At 47.7% G+C, this 4,888-nt stretch overlaps 1 protein-coding gene across 3 annotated transcripts in view; it reads left to right on the top strand.

The window, feature by feature from the left end:
- The window catches only part of Nrp2 (neuropilin 2), a 115,540-nt gene that overhangs the window by 47,896 nt on the left and 62,756 nt on the right, over positions 1-4,888 (top strand). The window lies entirely within an intron of this gene.

A 4,888-nucleotide genomic window follows, 5' to 3' on the forward strand; every position in this document is an offset into this window, starting at 1 on the left:
AATAAGAAACATGGAACCCAGAAGCTCAGCTAGCAAGCAAGGGCCAGCAGCTGGGTAGGGGTGGGTCCTGGGGGAGAAGAATGGGCTCACCTGACTGTCTCCCTGTCCAGGCTCAATGACTAAGCAGCCCTGGCCAGAGGGATACTGTAGCATAAGCTGATTTTAAAAGCACACAGATGGACCGGGATGCTATTTAAAACACCATTTGTAGGAAATCTTCTTTTGGAAATACCTTAGCACTGCACATTTTGATAGAATGCTGTCCTCCCTGGCTTTATCCCTGGTGCTCATTCTGCAGGGAAGATATTCCTGAGAATTGAATTTAGCTTTCTGCTCTTCAGAATCATCCTCCTCAACTTTCATATTGAATGCATTCTCTTTTGCCTGCTCTGCCCACTCTTGGCTAAATTTCTCTCCCCAGGAGCCAACAAGAAACAGGGTTTTGGTTTTTGTTTTAGAGAATCAGTCTTGCCCAAATAAAGGGAGCTGGGACAGAGGAAAAGCCCTTTCTTTCCCCATTAGAAATCCATCCTCCTGGTACTCAGGCAGGAAAATGGAAAGCTGGCCAATGAGGCATTGCCCTGCTCCCCAAGCTCCCCCCCTACACTACTCGTGTGGTAGGCAGCCAGCAGGCCTTCCCCATCCTACCCTGCAAGGGTGTCCTCTGCTGCCCCTTCATTAGTGGGTGTCCCCCAGATATCTGTGTTTAATGTGCAGATTCTGTACCGCTCGTGGTGCGTCCGTGCGGCTCTCCAGCCTGTTGGGGTTGAAATAGTTGAGTAAACTGTGCCAAATAGATTTGTCAAGTCTGCCACAGTTTGATTTGATGCCATGAGGGGGGAGGCGGGGTGAGGAGGGGACCTGGGGCAGTGTGGGGAGGTTTCCTCCACGCTGGTACTACCACTGAGTTTCTCTTTGTGGCCTCTAGATGCTGGGCACATTGCCAAGCTAACTGGTGCTAAGTGGTGGGCTCGAAAGTGAAATTCAGACAGCAGGACCTAAGGAAAAAGCAGAGCAGGGAGGAAGGCAGCAGGCTGCTCAGCTCTGGGGTGAAGGAAACTGTTGGCAATTGCCTTCCCAGCACACAGATAGGGAGGAGGGGATTGGGACGTTTGGGGCAGAAATTTGGAACTATATTTTTAATTCCCTGGTCACTGTCAACACCAATGCAGCATATCAAAGACCAGGGAATTGGGGAAATCAGAGAAAAACAAGATTAGCGAGCACTCAAGGTGACAGGGGATGACCGTGCTATTTCCTTGCAAAATATGATTTGCAATTTGGACCCAAGCTGGGCAAGGCAAGGTCTGAGCCTACAGGGGAATGACTTTCTTCTTGCTGCTAGGTAGTGAGGAAGACTAAGGAATTCTTTTCCAGCATCCCCTGCCAGTGAGCAGCCTTCTCTTGGTTTCTGTCTATCCGATAGGTATTCTTGAAGTTGCCAATGAGCGAGTCAACTTGTTTTGGGGTGACTATGAGCATCCTCCTGGCAAAACCCAGCTTGGTTATGCAGGCCACATGCACAGCACATTCCTAAATTTTTATCCAGTTCCACATGGAACCTATGATTTTCACATAGGGCGGGCCCTCCTTATGCATATTTATGGTGTAACCACAAGGCGGAGAGCTCAGCCGCCTGATGGAACCCATATCCAACCCACGTGCTCCCTTAGATTATACAAATTGCTTCACATACATTTCTTGAGAAACCACAGCAGAAACTACTGCTTTGGGTTTTACCAACTATATGACTAACATCCCAGACACAGACAGTATAGTCAATCTAGTAATGGAAGTTTGTGTATATGTATGTGATTTTAGTCACAGTTACATACTAAGAGGGGCACATGGAGAATAAGAGCAGAGCTCAAAGGCATGAGGCCTTGGTCATGGTCCTGCCCTCCTCTGAGATTCCCACCCCCATGACTCTGCATCGGAGGGTGAATCTGTGCCTGAGGAGTGGAGCCATAATTGGTGTCAGAACAATGGGACAGAGGTCACTGCCCTTACATGTCTAAGCAAAAGCCCTTGTCTTCAATTTTCTCTTATTTTGGTAGATGTGAGCCTCTCCCTTGTTGACATAGTTCTGGTTACTTTGCTCTTAGTCATGGTGTTGCTGGTCTAGTCTCACCTATTTGAAAGTTAGGCACAAAAGAGAAATTCTGTAACACACTGATAACCAGATTGGGGACAGAAGGATGAAGACAGGGATAAGGTAAAAGTTAGGGCCTCCAGTGTTCAGAATTACCCTATGATAAAGTGGCAGGAATGCATTAAGCACATCATATTGACATAACAACCTCCAAGAGGCTCAGGCATCCTTCAGGCACTGACTTATTTGCTTCCAAATTTCACAGCATTCCACCTATTGAATTGAAGCTCTCAGAGACTGAGACTCACCCTAGAGACAGGGGAATCATGGAGTTCCCGTGAAAGGCTTTAATTTGCAGACAGGTGATCTCTCTGCCCTGGCCTTGCTTCTCATCTTGTACCTGGAGGGGAACTGGCTTCCTAGCTGTTCAGTCTAAGGGCTGAGAGGCGTGCATGTTCCTGGAGAGATGGGGTTTTGTGGAGGTCTGAAGGAAAGTCATGATTACACAGCCTGGCTTAGAACACAAGGCTCAGCATTTTGGAGTTTGGGCTCCATCGCAGAATCAGGAGAATGGAGAGTTGAAATCAAGTTGCTTTTTGTTTGATTTGGCCACATCCCACCAAAACAAATAATCACCCCAACTTCAAACATTCTCTGTCCAATATTTATTTTCTAAATGAAAACAAATCATTTTTTTTTTTAAATCAGAGACTTGGAAGGAGAGAGTAGTATCAGAAGACCAGACCCCCAATTCAGTTGGCGAAGAGTTAGAAGCACATGGCGTCTATTTTCAGATCTTCTCAGATAGTGCAGTATGCGACCTTGGAGATCTCTCTTCCCAGTTCCATGCCTCAGTGTTTCCATTCACTCAAATGGAATGGTGCCACAGACACGGTTGGCAGGGCACCTGGAGATCTGTAGATGGAAGGCTATCTGCAGATAGAGTCAATGTATTAGACCCACACAGCTCTTCTGGAGCAGAAGCAAGTTGTCAATTTAAAAAGCAACAGGGCCCCATGGGATATTTATCTGCCTCTTTTAAAATCACAGTCCTGGAAGGGTCCATGATAAGTCATCCAGACCTCTCCCTGCATCTAATGGTCCTGCACTTGAGCTGCCCCAGATAAATGTCATCCCTCCTAGCCTCATTCTTTTGGTAGGGATGTAATTTTCCTCCAATTAATAATTTGAGGGTTTGTTTGTTTATACCTCCTGGTGGATGCCTTACTTGCTCTTAGTCCTGTGATAATCACTTTGTGGTATCAAGATGAGGACAATGTCCCAAACCACGAGGTAGTAAAGAACATGAACCTTTAGAAGTCATGGGTGGGGCTGCTTCATCTACACTATGGTTATGTGTGCTCTAAAGAGGGGCGATGTCCTTTCCAAGTTCAAGTCCCTCAGTTTATCTGCCCCCTCCATTATAACTGAGATGAATCCAGTGCCCTAGGTAATTAAATTTGTCCCTTATCCATTTGCCACTGGATGAGCTCAGACCTTTAGCCTCTGCACTTATGAAGCTCAAGGGAAAATTTCATTATACATGCGCTCGAACCTTTTCTCTATCAGGCTCCCGTGGCAGGCTGCACCTAACTCCCATGGGTGCTGAACTGTCTCCAGGAGCTGAGGCCAGCATCCCTGGTGCTGACAGTCGTGATGCTGAATTCCCCATGCACCCAGGCTGAGATTGTACACAGGGGCTGCTGGGAAAGAACTCATAAAGGGGGTGTGCAGGGGGGCTGTGATTTTGTTTGGACTGAGAACACGCTTTCCTTGACCAACCCCTGAGAAGCACTGAAGTAAGAGCCTCATCTAGTCCGTTGTCACACTCTTTACTGTCACCATTCCCTTCTGGGTGGTTTGCTGAGACTGTACCTGGGAAGAAGCTTGATGGTGGCCAAGACACTCCGCAACTTCATTCCCTGTGATGGTGCCTCCCTGTGCCCACTCGGTAGTTAGAGTCACCTTCTTAGAAAACGAATCTCCTGGGGCTGGGGATGTGGCTCAAGCGGTAGCGCGCTCGTCTGGCATGCGTGCGGCCCGGGTTCGATCCTCAGCACCACATACAAACAAAGATGTTGTGTCCGCCGAAAAAAAAAAATAAAAATAAATAAATAAATTCTCTTTCTCTCTCTCTCTCTCTCCCCTCTCTCCCCTCTCTCCCTCTCCTCTCTCTTTAAAAAAAAAAAGAAAGAAAGAAAACGAATCTCCTAATATCAATGTTAGGAGCTTTTCAGGTATGGAGGATCCATCCCACCCAGCTAGAATGTCTGTGTTTCTCCATCTCTCCTGGATGACGTTGGTCATTCCCTGCCAGCTCGCTCATCATTTGACAGGGCTCTCTTCCCCAGCCCATCTCTTCTCCAGCCCCAGTCCCTGAGCTGCTCTCCTCTCCTGTCCTCCCTGATGTTTCCCTGTCTCAAATCCTGAAACCCTAATCCTGTTAGTAGGCTGTGTTCCAGGGCTCAGCGTCTCCATGGGGGTAACATAATCCGGCATTAAATCTAGCGGTCCCACAAGGCACACACAGATGGGGATGCGTGCATCCCACCCACCTCCACCCTCCACCCACCCCCAGGAAGAAACCGCCCCGCTCCTCTGTCTCCTCTGTCACAGCAGGAAAACTGCCTGATGACAAAAACAGCCCTAAAGTAAATGGGGAGGAGAGCCAAGGTCATCGTAGTCATAAATGAGCATTTGGTTGTTAGGGAGCATCTTTGCCCTGCCCCCATCCCGACCCTCCCGTAGACTAACTCATATATACATATATATATCATGTATACACACACACACACA

The sequence above is a fragment of the Marmota monax genome, unplaced genomic scaffold, assembly GCF_021218885.2.
Source record: "Marmota monax isolate L192 unplaced genomic scaffold, Marmota_monax_Labrador192_F-V1.1 WCK01_AAM20220418_F8-fsc00095, whole genome shotgun sequence".
Classification (NCBI taxonomy): domain Eukaryota; kingdom Metazoa; phylum Chordata; class Mammalia; order Rodentia; family Sciuridae; genus Marmota; species Marmota monax.